General features: G+C 41.7%; 1 long non-coding RNA gene across 1 annotated transcript in view; it reads right to left on the reverse strand.

Moving 5' to 3' along the window:
* The window catches only part of LOC142033588 (uncharacterized), a 156,365-nt gene extending 134,626 nt beyond the window's left edge, over nucleotides 1-21,739 (reverse strand). The window contains exon 1 of the long non-coding RNA XR_012651256.1: nucleotides 21,392-21,739. This is a non-coding gene — a long non-coding RNA (uncharacterized LOC142033588). The remainder of the gene's footprint in view (nucleotides 1-21,391) is intronic.
* Nucleotides 21,740-22,050: the final 311 nt, after the last annotated feature.

The following is a 22,050-nucleotide window of genomic DNA, read 5'->3' on the forward strand; positions in this document are numbered from 1 at the left end:
GTGAGATTCTTCTTGATCAGAAGAATATATGTTAACCATGGCCTAAGTGTTCCCCTGTGATCGCTGAGTCAAGGTTGGGGTGATGATTCATAAGCCAAAAAGAATACAGTTCAACTTTCAGAGTTTCCATGGTTGGCAGACAGTAAAAAGAAATCTTTCTATTCCTGCAGTGAATATATTTGATGGAAAGACAGCAAATGGATAATCTTAGAATGCTGTATCTGCAGAACTGGGCAACGGTCCTGGAAATGTTCATATTTAACGAGCACGATGCTCTTCACACATGTAAAATGGTGTGCGCGCGCGTATGTACTCGGAACATTAGGCTTTGGTTCAAAAACCAGCACTGCACCTTATGACATGACAACGCTCCTTCAAACCTACCATAGATGAGGCTGTTCCCCATACAGAATTAAAAATGAAAAGACTTCTGCCAGAGGAAGATATCTGGCAGTGTAGAAGTGAGCTGCTAGAAGACGGGTTACCAGGCAGCAAGAGAGCATCAGCAAGGAGATACAGCTATCGGCCTTCTCTCCCTAATCCAGAGCTACTCTGGCAGAACCTGAGCCTTCACTTTGGCAAACCAACTATTCGGGCACAGTTTATGAATGCACAGAAATGAAGAAGGGCATATGGCATCTGCCTGGTTCCAGCAGAACTTCTTGTCTCCAAGCTCTTCCCATCGGCACTGCTCCATGCCAGAGAGATCCTGGCTCCAGCGTGCCGATGGGGAGAGTAATTTCACCAATCCTTTGTGAAGGAGGCAGTTGAAAAATGGCCTTTTGTCTTAAACAGGAGGCAGAATTTTGTGTCTGTCTTATATCGATATGCAAAATATGAGGAATGAATTACACTTGGAGATGAATACAGAGAAATGAAATGATAACAGGCCAGCCTCACAGCTACCTCTCACCCTGGTTTGGCACCAAGGCGATTTTTGTTTTCCACTCACCTAGTTCAAGTCAACCTAAGACTCAGGACAATTCATGCAGGTCCCAGAGCTGGGAACCAATTTGTGTGGCAAACCTCTCCTTTTGGAAAAGGCTTTCCAGGAAAGGTTCCTTAATGTGGCATAAAGGATTTCCTTTAATCCTCCATTCTTACTTTACATGGATCTTTCCAAAAACTCTCAAATCTGACACTTGACTTAGAGAGAAAAACACCTTAAAATGTTCCCTGGCATAAAAACTCTCTGTGACAGTTTTGATCATTATTGTGTATAAGATGTTTTCAACATGCAAATTCACACATGGAAGATTCAGCAAAGCTTGCCACCACCCTGACCGTAAACAAACCCATTCACACAAAGCAAACGTCTTTTCTGGCAGGAAAGGTAGGTAAGGAACAGTTGTGTTACTTGTGTAACGTATATTGAAACCAACTTCCCAAGACGTACCACTGCTCAAATATCCTTTATACAAACACATCAATAAGATAAAAGAAGACAGGTCATTGTCAGCACTTGTTAGAGATGAGACACAATGTTCAAAACAAAGCTGGGGACAACAGTGACTTTGCAGTAGGTGGCTGCAAAATACAGATTACTAAAAGGGGCTGAGGAGAGGGACCCATTGGTCAGAACTTATGTAAATAAAGCTATATAGGAATTATAAACTAGCTTTGCATGTGACATCAAAAGTTGCAAGAGCAAGTAAAGTGTATCTACCAGATAACAGAGTCCTTTTTACAGTTATCAGCTAAGACACACTCTCAAACAAGATCACAGGAAACATATTATAGTAGTATACTTGTGTGCCTATCCTGTTTGAAGCATATGGGACTGTAAGTTCTGATGAGAGTTCAGGACACAAAGAACAGATCTCAGTAAATATCCTGTGGGTACAACCCAGACACTCTTGTTCTAAAAGTCAGTCTGAAAAATGTTAATACAATTCTTTAGTTTCTCCTGTACATTCAATGGCTGATACACTGCATCTTTTAAATATAGTTTTGCCACGGAGCTGTGCATTGATAACTGATTTCAGATGCAATTTTTCTTTGTCGATTACAAAGTCATTTTAAATTAGAACTCCTGCTTTGAGACTGTGTACTTTGTTGAACCTTAAATTTCATCATTTTTCATACAATTCTGAAAGTAGACACAAAATAACACACTAAGTGGATGCCTCAGAACTAAACGTAAATGAAGGACAAGACTAACAGCTCTATCCTAAGCCAATAACCAATAAGTAGTTGGCAGGTGCTGTTTGAGCTTGCCACCTACACACACAAAAATTTGACAGCGAATGGAAGCCAAGTAATGTACTTGTGTTTAACCTCAAGCCCTCCAAATTCACTGTTGGGACTGACATTTGGGAACAGATTTTCAAAAAACCACTTTATCTGGTGCCTAAATTGGAGCTAACCTCTTTTGCAAAAATGCAGTACATTGAAGTATTCAAGAAGCTCAGCTGTACTTCACTCAGCTGAAGTGGCACACCAAACTTTCTGTACTAAGAGAAGAAGGTTATAGCAAAGGATTTAGTGTGCAACTGCCATGTAGATGATGCCAGTTCAATTCCCTTCTACATCTTAGATATCCTACCTGATTGTGAACAAGCCCCTCTATACTTGAAACAGAGAGATCCCATCCTTAAAATAATAACACCATCTCACAGCAATGGTATAAAATAAATGTACACAGTCAAACATGCAGCTGTCAGAACTACGGCAACAGAGTCAATTAAAGTATTTTATATGGATTCACAAGCTGACTTTCCATAGTCATCCTCCCAACAGAATCTCTGTTTCAGCCTACAAATTCCCTCTTCTTCTTTCTTGCTTTAGATGCCTGCAGTTGATAAAGCTTCCTCAAGGCGCAAGATCTCACATCTTGCTATGCAGGCTTAATGAAGTCTCTTAGGACACCTGGATTGTGAGAAAAATCCAGTCCCATAGGATATCCCTGGAAACCCAGAGCAACCCAGCTCAAACCTCTGTATGAACATGCTGAGTTAAGTCCATTCTCGCGGCTTGGTGCGATACAATGCAGACACAGAACTGCAAGGCTGAGTTAGTGAAGGAGTGCCATGGGAAACGGGACCCCTCAGGATTACTAGCCCCACATGGGTCTGTTTGGGCAGGGAGTCAGAGGAGCAAGAGTACCAAGGGCATGGGGCATGTATCGCTGGCTAGGAGAACCTCCTGGTTCAGACATCAGTAACCAAAGTTTTCTCCATCACTTTCTTTGGCAGAGAATTAATATTTTGCTTCCAATAACAGTTATTTCAGAAACCTCTTTATTTCCTAGCTCCACATAAGCCTACACTCTAATTGTACTTCATTTCTTTAATGCAGCATTAAGTCTTGAGGCACATTTAAAGGCTGGAAAGAACATTAACTGCTTTGTATATATTTTTAGGAGACGTTTTGATGTCTTTGTATCTTAGAGCTCAGTTACTACTTTTTTTCTAGAAACAACTAAGTTGTCAACAACATTAAAATATGAGTATTAAAGCCTTTAAAGCATTTACATAAGTTTGTGGATAAGAATAGGGGAGTTTGGTGTTTTGGAGACAGAATATTCAAAACTGTGCTATGGCTTAAAAGCTAAGTATAATCTTTACTGAGAAAAGGTCACTGGACCTTCACAACCCATCTACAGGTCCAAGGCTAGAACCCACTAATAAAATCACAAAAACATTCTTTGACACCCTCAACGCAGTTCAGACCTAAAATTACCTCCTACATATGCACTTTAAAATTTCATCAGTTATCACCAATTCCCGTCAAATGTGGCCAAGTCATTCATGTTTGAGAAAGAAATAAACCATATTTGAGCAAAGAAGAGATGCAATAAAACATTAAACAAAAGCCATAACTGAAAATCTGACAAGTTAAACACAAAACCCGTTTAACACCTTTTGTTCAGATTTGGAAAAGTACAGCCTCTTTCTCTGCAGAGCCACAAAGCTATGGATGAGCTTACAAGAAACTTAAGGGGCCAAGCTCACAAACCATTACGCAAGCATTAAGTCCCCATAATGCAAACATTCCTGTTCCTTTCACTGGTTTTCAAAACGTGAATAAGAATTACTTTCAGAAAACAGACTCTGTCAGGATGAATAGATACTAAATGGAAGTTTAGCTAAAGAAATGCTATTACAGCTCCATAACACAACCAAGTTGCAATGAATACCATCAGATCTTTACACTCCCCTGGAAAATGCAGGTGTACGTATGATGAACACAGCTACTCAGAAACAGCCTACAAGACCCATGAAGTACCAGCAGATGGTGCTATGAAGGCAGGCAGGTTTTAAATCAAAATCAGCTTTTACGAATCTAAATTTGACAAGCACCAACTAGAAAATATCTTCAGTAAAGATATGACAGTAATATAATAACATATTCCTTCCTTCAGAGAAGAATACAGCACAATAAAAGGGCAATTGCCTCCCTAACTCATCTGCTTTCAGGTGGTGCTGCTTTCATTATAATAGTACTGCTTTGTTTCAAGAGCACAAGTACCAGTAATCATACAGCAATCCCCTCGTTAGCCATCAATATGTCTTCAAGGCATCATTCCTGCTTGATATTTCACAGATTTGCCTTGAAGGCAGGAACAGTTCAAGTCATTCATCCATGAAACCAAAGACATTCTCAACGTTGTCAGAAATTGTGAAAAATTTGGATACATGATTCCAGTGGCTCCTCTTTTCCTTTTGCTTGGCAGTATAAAATAGTACTGACTGAATAAATCTTACGCTTGATTTTTTTTTTTTATATTGTCTATTTAACAGTTTCCAGAGTATGACTCCTCCTTACAGCAGAGTTTGAGCGTGTACAGGTGTAGTCACACAGCTGCGGAAGCGTGGAGCACAACCGAAAATGAGATTGCAATGCTGGAAAGCAGGAGTGGGATCACTAGCAGAAGAACTTGGCGATAAACCAAATTAAGCTATTTAATTTCACTTATAGCAAGTAAGGTGATGAGTGGTATATTAATCTAATAAGTACAGAATGAGTTTTACATGGTCAACATATGAAAAATGACTATGGATTAAAATGTGGGCCACAGCTCTAGACACTCCTCTCACAGAATGAAAGCGCTGCTATCTAATGATAATAATTTCTTTTAACTGCTGTCTTCACAAACTTCTACCTGTGAAGCTTCCCAAGCTGCTCCATGAGCTTTTACCTTCTACTCTTACCTTGCACAGCAGCAATAACTAACTTTTAATCATGCTGTTCTCCCAGAGCAGAAGGGCTGTTGCACTAGCCTGAAAATCTTCAGGACTCTGCTTTTTCCGTGTTTTTGTTGAAACAAAAGTTTTTCTCTGGCTTTCCGGCACCAGGTAGAGAGGAACCAGGGCCCAGCACGCTGCCCCTGACTTACCACCTACCGGCCCTGGGTCCTGAAGCCCCCAAACAGGGAAGGTGACCTGTCTCCTCACTCGGAGGAGGGGAGGGATCCCCACCACCACGGGACCTGCACCGGGACGCACAAGGACGTGCCAGGGCCCGCCGACGTGCTCCGCTCAGCCTGGGCAAGGCGTACCGACCCAATGCAGAAAACAAAACACCCACCTATAGCGAAAAGGCAGATATTTGGTATATGTTTCTACATTTATTTATTTACAGAAGTTTATTTCATAACGTGTTTGCTAGACCAGGAGCTGAACCTCCCTGCAACATAAAATAAGGTATGCGGTATGTGCTTCTCTCTTTGGCTTAGGAACCACACCAGCTTTAATTAAACATTTAATCATTAGGTGCCTCTCTGAGGACTTAGAAGACCAAAGTTTCCTGGCCCAGCTCAGGTTTTCGGTCCATGAGGAGGCGTCCCAGCTGGCAGCGGGGAGAGGTACCGGCAGCAGAGGGGAAGGGTGGGCAGCGCGGAGCCCCACCGACCAGAGGCAGCATGGCTGGGCTGCAGGGGCAGGGACAGACGGGGTGAAAGAGAGGAGGAGGAGGAAGGTCTGAGCCGCCGGCACCCGCGGCAGAGCTGCTGGGGGTGTCTGAGAAGAGGGGTGAGGGGAGAAGGTTGGGAAAGAGAAGGGGAATGCAGTATTCTGGATGGGTGCAACCTGGGAACAACTGGAGACCCATAACTCATGACACCACACCACTAACCCTAACTAACACCCCTGGACATCAGAGACTTAATTAGTGTAGAGTATGAGCCTGACGCTCTTGTGTCGGCTTGGATAAGCTCAGACCATCCCTCTCTGTACACGGGAGTGGGATTTCAGTCTCACCGACTGCCAACCCAGCAGATTTCATCAGCTCTAGATCTTTTTAAGCTAGTCTGTGCAGCTATGTGAGGAAGTGGGCAACATTTTTCCCTCGTTAGTTGAAGAGCCCATCCTTTTCCTGTCCATTTTGAGACACACGTTAGACCAGCTTTCAGGTCCTAGATTATGAAGCTGTTCACCTGCACGAACGGATTTCCCCCTGCACGTTTTAATATCAGTCACTAGCCAGCTATTTTACATCAAGGTTTTTCTTCGGCAACTAGTTTCACAATGAGAATATTCAGGCCTAACTTCTTCTCTCGCCCCAGCTTTTAGCTCCGGGCAGAAAAAGGGCTGCAGCGGCAGGTAGCAGCTGCAAAGCAGGCACCGTTCAGTGAGGATGCTTTGAGCACGTGGCACACCTCGGATGGTGGCATGACTGATGCCCTCCCGGCTCCGGCTCCGGGTTAAGCCCACCACCTGCGTCCCACGCTGGGTCGCAGAGCAGGAAAGATGCCACAGCAGACGTGTGGGATGCAAGCGGAGAGGATAGGGAGGGAAGCTGTGGCTGGATCAGTGAGGCAGCCGTGCAAATGAAAGACCCGCTTATTGTGAATTAGTAAGCAAACCCGTCCAATTTAGTGTGCAAATGCATTCTCCTGTTGCAATCGGACCTCCCAGCTGCAGTGCAAACGTGCTTTGTCCATCATTCATTCGGTGGTGGGTCATATGCTGTCTCGACAATGCTTCTAACTGGAGAAGGGATCTCTGCTTTAGCTTCCAAAGATTTGGGGGAAGGTCTAACGTGGGCCTGAACTCTGCTGCTACCCCTAACTCCATAATAGGTCAAATCAAAGCACAAGCCCCAGATACCAGATGTATTTCAAGTCAGACTTAATTTCTTTTTTCTTTTTCATATCAGGACTATCTCTGGTTTTGACAGAAGAGTTTACTAGCACTGTTTCAGTTTCCTCTTAAAATTTAGTTCCTATTCACATTAAATAATTGTAACTTCTCTCTTTATTGATTTATGATCAATATAAGAGGAGCAGAGAACAACCACATGCCTCACTCATTCCAGCAGAACACACATTTATTTGCTGTATCAATAGAACAATTCATTTGTTGGTTTAGCACTCATTAGTTCCTATGATTTCTCTCTTATCATTAAACTTTTCTCTGATACCCTGCTTGGTTTTAGTGGGAGCTTAAATCAATAAAGGACTGTGAACTCTAAGCCAGGTCTGTTTTCACTAAGTTTCTTTTTGACTCTTGCCTGTAAAATATTTCTATCTGTTTCAAAGTGAAATGTCCAAAATTATAATGAGGTTGTTTCCTCCTAGCACTAGTTGCCCACCAGTTTCATTAAGATTTGCATGCAATCTGAAAGTTCATCTTGCTAAACACCTTTGTCAACCCCAAACCTTTCATTACCTTGATGAAGAAAATACATGACATATCATTTGACACTGTTCCTGGATTAATATTTCCATCATCTCCATGGCAGTTAATTGTCTACATATTTTTCTCTTGGAATAGTGGCTAGAGACAATAGGTTATGTTGTAACATTGTATATGTTAGATATTATCTTGGCTGAAACTGATGCAATGAATTGATACCTACTTTCTGCCTCAGTTTCTTAGAAGTGAGTGTTTGTTTGGCTCACAGATCAGCCTCAGGGTCTCAATATGTACATTTTCCCCTCATGAGCAATCTTTAATTTCTTCATCTATAGCAGGAAAGTATTCTCTCATTCCACTAAAACATTCTACCTTTAGTCTTATTTTCAGTCCTCTGCAACATCATTGCTAATAGCTTCTACTAGTACGACAGACCCCTCTAGCACAAAAGCTAACACTTTTCCTAGGACATTATACAGAATATGATGGGTTTAATTCCTCTTCTTACCACACCAAAAAGAAAAACCCTGAAGTGCAAGCAGCAGGCAGCGGATTTAGAAGGTTTGCTCAATAAACAAGGGGACCATTTTGCAGCTGCAGAGCACATTTCAGCTAAGGGTCTTAAAACATAAAATAAGTTTCACAAGAGCCTTGCTGAGATAGGGTTATGTGAGGTTTATTTAATTAAGGTTTAGTTGATAAATGAGAATAATGTTTGTGTTTTGGAGAAGAAATCATGACAGTGACAAACAACTATATTTCTCATTCATTATGTGAATTTTGTGATGTATCTGAAGCAGAATTTTATAGTAAGTTGTGAAGACAGCCATGGATAAGCTTTTTCAAACCAGACAATGTCAAAAAACCTGCAACCACATTATGTCAAACCATAATTGATTTATCGACTAGCTGTGTCACAAATCTGTATCAAGGCACTGAGGAGCAAAACACACCACAGAGGCAAAAGAGAGCAATTGTGTGGAAAAAAAGTGACAGGATTGTTGAACCAAGTGTATCTGATATTGCATGGGAAGATGACTTGCCATTCAGGCAGAAAATATGCGCCAAAAAAATCCTTAAGCTAGGAAAACATTTAATTAATACACTCAAGTTCACAGATGTTTTAATCAAGTGCAGCCTAGATGATTGAAACTGTAACTCTTTGCTATCCTGAGTAAAAGACATCAAAATAAATCTTCAGCATTAAATCCTGACATGAATATGGACCTTCTAATAAGGCAAAAATTTACAATAAAATTAGCATAGACTTTTCTCAGTAACTTAATTAGCTTAAAGAAATGCATGGTTTTCTGCAGGTCACCAACAATGTATCTCTTTCAGGAGCTAAAAACCCCTTTACTTTTACCGCTAAAAACTTAAGCAGTGTATACATCAGGCAATACCCAAATTCCAGTAGCTCTATTGCCGTAGAATGTTACCAGAGTAGTAATAAAGTGCATGTTGCTCTTCATCTTTAAAAGCATACAAATAGATAAATGGATATCAGCTTATTTTTAAAAAAATGTTTAGGGACATTTGAAAACATTTTTGACCATTTTCTGTAATGATAAGGTGTGTAATCTTCATCTATACTTACACTACACGGTATGCCTGCTTGCACACCCCCTATGTAAACCAGGAACATCTCCAAGAGGGAGAATCTACCTTGTAAATAAATAGCAACTCTCTCTCCCCTCTCTCTCCAACATCTCTGTTGGTAATACTTGGGGAAAGCCTGTGCCCGCTAGGAACAAATCTACAAATCCACCTGGGACCCCCCTTTCCCTTCCAGCACATCCCATGGCGTGGGGAGCCCGCACCCCTGCATCACAAGGCACTGTCCTAGTCCTGCAAACAGCACGGAGGAGCTGGAGGAGACAGACCGTCATCTCTCCAACTCGGGTCAGTGAAAGAAACTAGGGTTTTCCAAAGCCTTTTGGGAAGTGGAAAGTGGAAAGCCTTTGGGAGAGTGGAACTGGAAGGGAAGATCGGGTCCTATTGCGTGGTGTGGGCAGAGTGGGTCTGCCTGAGGTCTGTGTTGGTGGCCTGAACGGTCCTGGGAGATTCATGCCACAACCCCTTAAAATGGAAGCACAGGTCCAGTGAGCTGCCCTGCAAATAGGTTGAAACTGTTTGGCTAAGGTTGCATGGTGGAGGAAATAGAGTTTCCCGTTTGCTCCCAAAAGATGACCCATGAATCTCAGTAGACTACAGTGGGGTTAAAAACTGGGGGAATGGAAGAGGGAAGGTTAAATGTTGTGGATGGTCCCACCCTGCAGGGAGAACACGGGGCTGCGTTAGTGCTGTCGAGTCAGTCGAGGGCTCCCACTAGCGTTATTCTTTATTTCAGTTCCATCACTTGAAAAAGGAACTATAAATAGAGGATTACTACAGAAAAGAAAAAGTACAGTAAGAAAAAGCAGCTGTCATAACGGTTAGGCTCACAGATATTTTCGCACTTGATTCATCAGTTTTAAACCTGATCCGTGCTGTCAGTTCCTCAAAGCTTATACAATCTGGAAATTTCTTGTTGAAAATAATCAGATGCCGTTGTCAGCACCTAATGAAGAAATGCAACACTTTGTGAAAACCTGTTAGGTAGCATCTTCAGAATAGGCACTCTGGACAAGGATGGAGATTGAGGTGATCTGTCACCACTGTCTACGGCTTGTTTTAGGGGCATCCATGAGCATGTTATGCCTGGTCCGCAAAATACGTGGTGTTGGGATACAGAAAGGATCTGAAGCCAAGGGGAGATCTGTCTGGTTAAAAACATTTAATGTGTGGGGGTTTTTTTTCAAATTAAAGCCGTAAGTTGAAGATCCTGCTCTTAAAAACAAATAATGCAGATTTGGATGTCGGATCGGGTAACAGTAAGTAACATTAGAAAATAAAGGTCTTGGGAGCAGTGCTAAAGCTGATGCATCTAGAAGCAGGTATTTCCATAACTATTTACGATGGTTTGTATTAGACAGTCAGCAATTTGTGCTGCTTAATAATAAGTACTTTTCACCAGATATTTTTGTGCAACACAGAGCATTTCTAACATTGGAGCCTTTCTAACGTTCCAGCAAAGTCCACAGTTTTAGAAATATATCTTCTAACACACTGAAGTATACCTCTGCCTTGGATTTTCTTTTCTAGCAAACATGATGAGCATGCACTAATAAGAGCTACTAACTGGGGAACTATGAGCTCCTCAGGTTTTTGGCCTACGTGTACAAAAATTGGATATCTAAATAGGAAGGAACCACAAGAAGAAGCAGAAATTTTTACATTTGGACTAGAAAGAGATGTAAGGCACAATTAACTTCTTTGTATTTTCATTGAAATCTGCATCTAGTCTGGCAATTTCCAGGCTCACATCCTGCATCCCTTATTAAATAGAGACTTTGTATCTGTTCCCTGTGTATCAGGAGAGGCTGGCGTGGCTTGGGAGAGCAACCAGACTGCTTTTTGCTAGCACTCAGCAGACCACTCAGAAAATTGTAAAGTACCAACTATTTTACGTAAGAAAAGCCTGGGAAAAAAAGCCATGAGGTAACTTCACTGGAACACAGGAGAGAGAGATTTCTGACTTTCCATATTTCTTGGCTTACCTAAGAAAAGCACAACCAAATGCACTGCTCAGAAAGAGAAAGATACACAAATCCAGATGAGAGACAAATATTTTGTGTGTAAACATGCTGCAATGACCTGCCTAATACATGGTCAGTTTTCTGCTTTTTTTATTAAACTTCTAATTCAGGTTTGTGCACATACATATTTTTAAGTACCTGGTATTCACCAAATATATTGGGACAAATTACCTGTGGGGCAGGAGTTAGGTAAGAACTAGGGAAGAAGCCATGATTTTAAAACCCCAATTCCATTTCTCAGTAAAAAATGAAATTCTACAAATAAGTGTCAGGCCAACATTTACAGCATTGATACTGTAGATGCTGCCTTATTCACTTTGCTATCAGGGACATTAATTTTCAATTAGGTATTAAAATAAAGGAAATTGTTTGAAGATAGTTAAAAGAGCAGAAGAAAGAAGACTTCTGGGCCCCAGGAAATCCACCAGCTCTGCCTGGGGCAACCTTTGGACATGCCAAAATCAGTGGCAAACCTTCAATTCCTTACTACTAGGCAGGCTGGCGCTGTGTACCGTGCTGCCTTTTGCCAAGCACAGCAACACCCCGAGTCAAAAACCTTTCCTTAGCACATTCTGATCTTCTACAGGAGGGAAGATCCAATCCAGGGAAAGGTTGTGGACATGAACATGAAGAACAGCCTATTGTCCCATGAACGTCCAGGGAAAACTGCCCAATTTTGAAGACCGTTAGTCTTCCCAGATGCCCTGCATAGGGCGCAGCCTTTACTGCCTTGATGATATTACTTTCTTTAAAAAAAAAAAAAAAATAAATAAATTGTTTCCTGCCTCCTGAATGCCAAAGAAATGGTGTTTTTTCTCAATACATTTAGGCCCTAGCCTCATGCTGATTTGAGTCAGCCAGAGCAATTTTCTTACTTTTCTGGAAGCTGTCTTAGGAAATAAGATGAAACGTATAAGTAGATATATGGACATATGTAGCATTGCTGCCATTAATGAAAGTACAAACTTCCTTGTGGCTCCAGGACTACCATACACCAAGTTTTGCATAAACAAATAGTATTTTATGTTTTAATCTTCCTGAACTTGTGTTCATTTAAAGTTACACACTTGATCAAAGGTGAGATATGTACCAGCATCTTCGGTTTAAAAAAAATCTGAGAGGAAAAGATCATTCTCTTGGGTTTGATTTTAAAAGGAGGAATAAAATATTAAGTTGAGCCATTCATGGAAATGGACCTGTACAACACTGAAACTATGCTGTTCCATATGAACAGGTGCTACTGCTTCAAGCGGTTGGATGCCCTTGACACTTCTGTGAGAGTTAAAGCTGTGAGTAACTGGTTATGTTTTACATACCTGTGCTTGAGCACACACAGGCTACTAAAGAGAAATAGGAAATAGCATGCACAGCTGAAGTGCTGCTACGCTCAAAAAAGCTCCGTTGTCTTTTGATAGATTAACTGATGTAATTACTGAACACGATCAACCCTACACTGCCTTCCTTTGTCCATATATTTATAATAAAGACATGCCTTTATTTTCAGAACAGACCTTGCACTCTTTCTTCTAAAAAAGGAATCAAGATCCATTAGCCTTGAACTTTCAATCACCTGTTTTGCAGTCCTTCAAAGAGATTTTTCAAGTTAAAGAAGGAAAAGGTATTTTCTTGTGACCCAGAATATAACTTCTGTATTAGGTGTATACAGGGCTTCTATTTATAGCACCAGAACAATGAAGATTATCCCCAGTGATCATTTCAAAACATGAATTGTGGTTTTTGATGACTAGACGCTAAATATTTTTTTTCTTTTTTTTTTAAACAGAGATAAAACCATTATATACTAGATTTCATCCTACTGGAACAGGCTTGCTTTTCCAAATCATCTTGTCAGTCACAAGCACCTCAGGAGTACAAAGCCAGAGGTGTCCACAGTCAGCAGTTAAAAACCAGTTTCACAGTCGAGCAAAGAGAGGAGGAAAAGCCTCTGCCTGCTCCTGCCCATTCACCCTGTCCCCAGGAGGGGGAAGCCGAGCTCCGCCAGTTAGAGAATAAACGTTGCAGTGAATTAAAGTGAACTATGGGTAGGATTTTTTTCCCTTAACATCAGTTATTCTTATGATTGCTCCCATGCATGGAGTTAAAATGCTCCTAGTGTCTTCTTCCAGGGACCCCCACTGTGGGAAAGCATCTTTCTAACCTCACTGATTATGCTTTAAGTTTAGGGTCAGAGAGGACTTTTTTTCATAAGCAATTTTCCTCTTGAGCATTAGGACGATCAAGCTGACATGAACCACGCTGTCTTTCTGGCGCTCCTCTCACCCACACAAACGCGCTGCTCAGAGCTTTAATGAGGAGTCCCAAGCCCAAGTGTCGGTTTAAATTAACGTAAAATACAACCGTTCCTGTTATGCAGGGCCAACAGCCTGTCTGGAGCGGTCCTTCCCCACACCGAGGAGAAGGAGGATCGGGCTACTTTCAGATAAGGCCGCTTTAACCACTGGAAACGAGGAGAATCACTCAGTTGCCCAAACACTTCCATGCCACTGGAAACAACTGGGCGAGGGCAGACTTCCCGTAGGTCCGCATCGTACCCCCAGGCCTGTCTCGGATACCCAGGGGCATCGTTCCCAGCACCGCTGCCCACCTTTGGGCAGCCCAGTCCTCCACTTGGACGTGCCGCCTGCCCACCCCGCACGGCAGGATTGGGTCCGTGGGCAGGTGTAAGGGGCAAGTGGCACACAGGGTGCAGGCTGAAGCGTGGGATTCGGCTTAGAAAAAGAAACCTTTTCGCGAAGAACAGCAACCGCAACGAAGTGGCGGCTGTGTGTTTATCTCCAGCGTGTAAAACCGTGACTTCTGAAGTCGTTACCTAGCGTTTCAGCTGCTCCGAGAATACAAAGCCCTTGTAACTGTTTTATGAGCTTCTCGGGCTTTGAGGAGCCCCGAGTAACACAGGACGACATGTGTTGGGTGGATCATTTAATTAAGGCAGAGCAGGCTGCCTGCAGACAGGGAGCAATTCCCGCACGCAGAAGAGCCAGCCCCGCTGCCAAGCAGTGATGCAACCTCCACAGCAAGTACCACTTCAGACCTGTCCTTCTGGGGAATCTAAGTCAAAAGCTCATGCCAAATAAATCTAATCAAGTACATATTACTGTCCTCAGTGGAAAACTTTAAGCACTCAGACAATTATGCAAAGCAATTTTTTAATTCAGAGCAGAACCATCTTGAGAGATATCTGCCTTCAGAGGGCAAAACCCAGTGTCCTTCCCCTTTTGATAATACTGCAAAAGGTGAGCATACCTGACAAGCCTTAGGGTCAGCAAACAAACATGGTATGAAATCATGGATTGACTGAGCAAATTCTTCCTTACTGGTTTTAGTGAGGAAACAGCACATATAATAGAAGCACATCTTACTTCTGCTACACTGTGATATGCGCACAAAGCTGTCCCCCTTCTAATGCGTTACAGCTAGCCTAAAAATCTTGACTACGAATCAAAAAAGATTTTTTAATAAAGAACTATTTAGCAAAAGATATCAAGGTTCTCCCACAATATAGTATTTCTAACTTTCCCTGGTATATTAGCCCTGAACTTCTTTATTCATCATACTTTCAAGCCTTCCTCAAAATGACCAAATGCAAGCAAAGCAAAAATTATAAAAACCTTTTTTTATACAAAAGACTTGGACAACATTTTTTTGCATCCTAGTTACCTCTGCTGTGCCTTTCTGGGTATTTGTGTAACACACAAGCTTCTGGTTCTTGTGGGAAATGCCAGTACACAAGCAGTATACAGTAGTGTTGGCCCAGAATCTTTGGAGATTCCTATTGGAAAAGTCTCCTTATTGAGTATTCATCATCAGGGAGTAGAAAACTGATTCTGTGCATGCTGGGTTTTGTATCAAATTAAATAAAATTTGGCATTATGATTTATATTTCCAATATAGAAGCAGTTGCTTGAGTAACAGAGTTTCTAAGTGTATACATGATGTAATGATATACCAGGCTCACTGCAACCACCTCCATTCCAGGAGCTTATATTTCCCACCAGGAACTGCTGAATAATTTCTTCCACATCAGCACAATTCAATGCAACAGAAATTATTCTGTTAGACTATTTTTTAATTATGCCTGTTGGAAAAACCCTTACCTACATGGAAACTATGTTAACATTGTGCAATTCAGTGTCTCACCGCATGCATGCTTATTTCCCTGCCAGTGCCAATGTCAGCTCTGTGGTGTAAACTTTGGGCATTCGGTTCTGTGGCACAGTAATTCAAAATCGGGGGCTCTAGGTAATGGAAGTTTTTTTATGCCACTCCTTCTACCAGTCCATACCTTTCCTGGCCATATTAACAGGAAGATGGAAAGACTGGTTTTGTGATGCCAAGCACGTTAACCCTTCATACATGCATATTCCTCATCACTGGGGTTTTTAAGTGCTGCATACAGTCTCGTCCACTGGCAACCTGGTTTGAGGTTGGCAAGTGTGGGAGCAGCCCCAGAGCCACAGCACACAGTCCTCTCTCTCCTCCATTTTTCTTTATTTTGCAGAATCTCTCTGGAGTTACTTATGTATAGAGTTGATTAGCCCTATGCAAATTTTAGCTTGTACATTCTTTTGTACTTGCGTTTTCATTAATATTTTTTTTGTGCACCTGTAGACACCACTAGGTTTCAAGAAACGGCATGCCGTCTGCCATACTGCCTCATACCAGGGACGCTGTGTCACTTGCAAATACTAAGCATATCCCAAAATTCATCTCAGCCTGTCCCCTGACCTAATCCAGACCCTGGTGAGTAGGTCCTTCCCGACTGAAGTCCGTTTTGTCCTTCAGGGGTGGCAATGTTTTCTTTCAAAAGGCAGACCCCATTTATTTCCCTGTTCTTTAAGCCTCTCAGCTCCCAGCTGAGGTGGGGGCAGCAGCTGCTGCGGTGCCTCTCTCCAGTCAAACCAGTGACCACTTACTAGATTAAAGGTGAAGGGTGAGTCTGAGCTTGAACCTACCCAAAGTTTGCAGCAGAGGACCTACAAAGATGAGAGTAAATGGCTAAAGCTGGAAGCCTGGAATCCATCTTGCACAAATTAAACCCAGAATATTACACTAGGATCCAGATCTGAACTTCCTCATAGCTGTGGGAAGTCCTAGACAAAGTTCTTGGCCTAAGTCTGTTACAGATTAATGCTAAGTTACTTTAAAATGGTACACATGCAACCACAGAGTCTGTGCATGCCACAGGCATCTCTGTTTCTAGTTTTGGTTCACTAATCATTACATATGAACTAATAAAGTGAAAACATTCAGAGTTTAGTACGCCTTGTGTTTTATCACCTCACAGCACCCATTTCTTCAAGAATTTCAATGCTTTTATGAGAAATAGGTGATCCTAATAGCAGTTCTTTGAAACCAGAAACAGCGCTGTATCTGATATTAAAAGGACTATAAACCATCCATGTGAGTAAAAGCATTATAAATTTTTCACTGCTATTACAGTATTATCTGTTGGAGAAGCCCATCCCCACAGAGTTGGGATGCTGATTCTCAGAAAGCGTGAGCACCATCCGTTCATGTTGACTTCAGCAGAAGTTGCTGACAGTTGGTCTTTGGATCAAGAAGCAGATAAACACTATCACAGCAGTACTCTGGGACAGCATGGGCTCAAAATGACAGCAAGAGTGGTTATTAACTGGAAAAATTATATATCTAAGGTTAATTTTGAAAAACAACATCAAACATTTTTTTCAATTACTATAATACAATATTTGAATAATTACATATTTAAGCATGTGTTCTTGAAGAGCCGTAGTCACATTCCTTCTGTCTCCCTGTCTCTGGCGTGAAAAAGACCCTGTTTATGTAAGCTTCCTTTTTTCTATAAAGTACTGGTAAAAATTTTCATATGAAAAGCCAGTGCTTCTTATCACGCCAGGATGTGCTTGGAGGACCAGACTACAAAGTCTTTATTTCCTTAAAAAAAATTAAGGGGAGAAGAGGGATAGAAGAGAAGGCAAATGACCCAATGAGGGAACAGATACTCACTGGAGTTAGCAAAAAAATTTAAAAAGGGGGAGTCAGGGTAATGGCGGTTAAAACATAACTGCCATTTGCTTAAAAGATATTGGTCAACTCAGTAATGTCAGGAACTCCATCTTCTTTATCAGTCAGGGTATTCTTTGAAAAAAAAAGTCAAATTTTCACACATGATTTTGAGTTACAATTTTTGTTTCAAATTATAAACATTCCAGAAGTGCCAAATAGCAAAAACTGTGGACACGCCTTCATTTCCCAATTGAGAGAAGAGTGTTGCCCTATCTAGCCCACAATAAGAAGACTATGTCTAATGGCATCACTACCCTACACGGTATTAAAACCTGGCTGACATTGTAGTTTAATAATTGCAGACAATCACATATTTTTCTCTTCCAAAAGACAAAGGCCTTGACCATACAGAGAGGCCATGCGGAGAGCATCCAGAACACGATAATGACGGGAAGCAACACATCTTCTGTTCAGGGGTGACCAGCCAGGTGATTTATGTATGTTTAAGAGTCCCCCAGACACCTATATGCCTGTTATTGTATCTATAGCTGTCACATATTTGAGACCAACCTCAGATTTAGAGTTTGGAACCTCTAAGGAGCAGTTCAGACGTGGATAAAATGGGTTGCCACGACTTCAGTGGCTTAGTTCAAAGCTGCTCCTGTCAGACACCACCTGAGTGGGTGCTCGGCCATATGGGCTAAGGATCTAGAGCCAACAGAGTGGACTATGTCTTACTTCTGGCCCTAGTTTTTTTCTGGTTAAACACCCAGCTATTCCTACCATCCCCTTAGTTTTGCTATTGAAGAACAACACATACCCTGTTATGTGTATGTACCCTAGCACCATATCAGGATCTGATCCTCTGGTAGACCAGGTCCTCTAACTTCCTCGGTTTGGGGCTTGTAAAATTTTTCTCAACTGACTTGAAATTTCATAGTATTGTCCTCAGGCTGAAAGAGCCAAAGGTATCTCTGTCACCATTATCCATTCAATGATAAGACACCAGTTATTTTAAACAGACATAATTTTCAATTACACACAACGCTTCTAAGAGAAATGCAGCCACTGGACAGGATTGCCTCACATTTCCTGCATTCCCAGAATTTATTTCTTTCTTGAGAACAAGTCTCTTCCCAGAACCGCATCTCATAATGAACTAAATTAACACATGAACTGCAAACTGGTTCATCACCACTGCCCTTAGCTTGGTATACAATGAAAATCCTGTCAAACCATTTTGAACTCTTCCCTCAGCAAATAAAATATGCTTATTTTAATTCTTCAGAGCTGACAAAAGACAATAAGGTCACATTTTTATTTAGCTAAACCTCAATCAGATAGCACTTGTTTGGGCACAATCATGACTAAACTTCAGTATCTATTTCTACCACAGTCACTAGAAAAACATCCTTGGACCTTTTAAGAACATGGTAAACATTCCTAATACAATAGAGTCATATTTGTTAACACTGCCTACTGGCACGCCTGAAATACAGACCTAACAAAGTCTTCCCTTGCTGGGACTAATAATCCCCCCCCAGGCACTAAGGGAACTGCTCAATTAACATTTGCAAGTACAGTTATAAGGTAGATACGTAAGGACTGTAGCCACCAGTGATTAAAAAAGACTCCCTCTCAGATCAAGGGCTATCCAAAATTTATGAGATTTCTGAGGCATTCCAGTATTAAGTCCCAGTTCAGAGCTCACTGAAGTAAATAAGATCTTCTCATTGACTCTTAATGGCCTTGACTAAGATACTGCAATTTTGCTTATTCATCTTTCTTCCATGCTGTTGTAAAAAACCCCACCTTTTTTTCCTTCCACAACCATATTACTGTCTTTTTTTGTTACGAGGTTGATATTGTTTTTATGGTATTTCGTTAGCTACTCTTTGTGGTGATTTAGTAGACCACTGAGGTCTTGATTCTGTAAATAACCTTATTGGGCTAGCCCCACTGAAACCTGTATGTACTCAGTTATAAGACCTACTTGCCTGGAGGATGGAAACCTCCAGCAGTACCCATCAGGTCTTTTACATACACACTAGCATATAAAAATATTTTTCTTTTTAATATATTCAAACACTTACCTAAACAATGCTTATTTATAACTAAGAATAGCTAAATCTTTCTCATTTTGAAAAGACCATAGAGGATTGTGAATCTGAGAAAGGAGCAGGATTTCTCAGTCCACAAATTTGAAGCTTTATTTTGAGTCTTGGTGAATTAAGGGAAAAATCATACTGTAAACATACTCGAAAGCATTTTTTGTCTTGTTTCTAACGGTGTATCTGAAAGGTTTTTCACATCTGAATAGAAACAGGATAATAATCAGAAAACGTAATCTCCTGAGAGCTAACAGGAAAACAGAAAATAAAGCCAATGTAACCAGTGCAATCCCATTTGTACGTTACTCTCTTGTTCTGGGCAACCTCAATTCACTTCCAGTTTGACAACAGATGAGAGGCAGACGCAGCACCAAAGCAACCACGTTAAATTATAGCCACGCTATTATTTTACTGGATAATTGCTAGAGATAACTGCATTCAGCACTTGAGGAAAGGCCATACAGACCACTCTCAAACAAGTACCACTGCCAGCTGGGAGGAGACCGAGCTCTGCTGGCACCTTCTAGATGTCAGCCCCAGACTAATTCACCTGGTAGCCTTGGCCCTGGCTCAAAGTCCCTCACCTTCTTGGCAAAGCCTGTTGCTGAGGGGCGAGTGCAGACAGGGACCAGCCTCACCAGGCTTCACTCTTCTCAGCATGCTGCACCCCCTCAGCAGAGTAATAACCCCGTCTGTCTCCGAATGTAGCTTCAAAGGCAGCCCAGCCATGTAGCCAACCATGCATTCAACAGCTGGACCTCACCATACTGCACAAACCCAGTGAAACGCCACCACTTTCTATAGCACCCTCATAACAAGCTTTTTTAGACACTTTCTCAGTCTGCCACTGGTCAGCAGAAAGTTAATCTTTTCTACAAAATATGACTCAGACGGAAAATGCTTGGGGCCATGATACTACAGCGGCAGACATCCTCCCCTGCAGGACTCGCTTTCCTTTTAATAACTTTCCAAACATTTTTTCCCTCCAGTGGGAATAAGAAGGATGCCAGATGGCTATCTTCTGCTTGGGCAAGACCATACTGGACTGGCTTCACACCAAACCACAGTCAGAGATATGAACCAAAGATAAGATTCTCAGTAAAAATTAAAACACACACATTAAAATACAAGAACACACACATCTAGGAGCCACGAGGATATAAACAGTCCAGACAACTTACTGAAGTTTGTAGTTGGCTGGAAAAAAAAAGTTACTGGCATGGGGTCTTATTTAGAAATTGAGTAATGCCTTGGATACCCAAGGAGATAATGAAGTTACAAACACTTGTAATACATGTCAGATATATGTCTTATACTGTGGTCTAAATAGGAGAACTTTCAGGGACAGAAATATCCCAAATACTCTTCAATGATTTCCACTGCTGATGAAGCTATCAACATTTCTGCTAAGAGCGGATGCCGTCCACCAGTCTTACAAAGAATGATTTGGGCACTCAGACACTTTCGCAGAACCTTGCAACTAGCGGCTGTACTTATTTAGAAGCGAACAATACTCTGCGCGACAGTTTCCATTGTGTCACACAGTAGCTACTACACCATTTTTGTCTTTTCTTTCACAGCCTCTTCTGCTTTTGTGGTTGTGTGGGTGGACAGGCATGGGCAGTACATGCGAGTCGCAGCGAGGAACCTGCACACGCGTGAGCAGAGGAAGTTGCTATGCATGCATGCTCCACTGAGACCCTTCCAACTGTGATTCCAGGAAAACCCTGCATGGGCCTGGGTGGAAAAACAGGTGTTCAGATGGTAAAATTAACGTGAATAGGGAAACTGGACACTTACTGCACATCCTCTCATGCTTTTTATTCCAGCACATTAAAATCTGACTGAAAGTCTCTGTAGGCATGCAGAGAACAAAGCAAGGGATAAACGTCTACTGAATTTTGAGTTGCCTCGGTGACATGTATAGTGCTGCCAACGTATTCCTGTGGTTTTCATTCCCACTGCTTTCTTTTCTGATCTCCTATGCTCACGGGTGGAAGTTCTCATAAAGAAGATGGTCAAGGGAAAGATAGAACATCTTAACAAACTGTCATCTTACCTTTCTTGTGGATCCATGCTGGCCTCACGCACGCATGCATACATAGGTGCATTTCCCTTGCCATAGTCCTGGTATTCTGAAAGCAGAGCACAACGTGGATTGCATCTGCTGAGCATCATGCAGGAGAACTGGGAATCCTTCCCTCCCCTAAAATATAATCAATGCACAAGCTGGTCCATTTGAAAAGCGAAAATAAATAAAACTTTTAAAAACCCCAAACTTTCTCTAAAGCAGTCTTACGAGCTGTAAGTGCAATGCTTCTTTCAACCAAGGATGATATATTATACCCTAAGTGGGGGTGAAAAACACTAGGGCAAGAAAAATAACCCCAACCTTTCCCTTAGTTTATAGACAAGTTGCCTTGCAAACTTCTCCCAGGAACTCCTCAACCATCTGTTGTCTTCTGTCCCACAGCCAAAATATGCTAAATTCTAGCAATAGACCTTAAACAAACATGAAAACTCTTCAGGGAGATGTGCAACAGCACAAACCCCTAGTTGTCCTACTTTCAGAAATGAAGTAGAACTGACTGGAATAAAGGAAACGACCACTGCTGAGAGGAGATGTGTCAGTCCCTAAAACAGTTACTCGGAGAAGGTCCAAACATAGCTTAGCAGCTCTTTTTCTCCCAACAAAACTCCCAAGGTTTTGAGAGGGAG

The sequence above is a fragment of the Buteo buteo genome, chromosome 8, assembly GCF_964188355.1.
Source record: "Buteo buteo chromosome 8, bButBut1.hap1.1, whole genome shotgun sequence".
Classification (NCBI taxonomy): domain Eukaryota; kingdom Metazoa; phylum Chordata; class Aves; order Accipitriformes; family Accipitridae; genus Buteo; species Buteo buteo.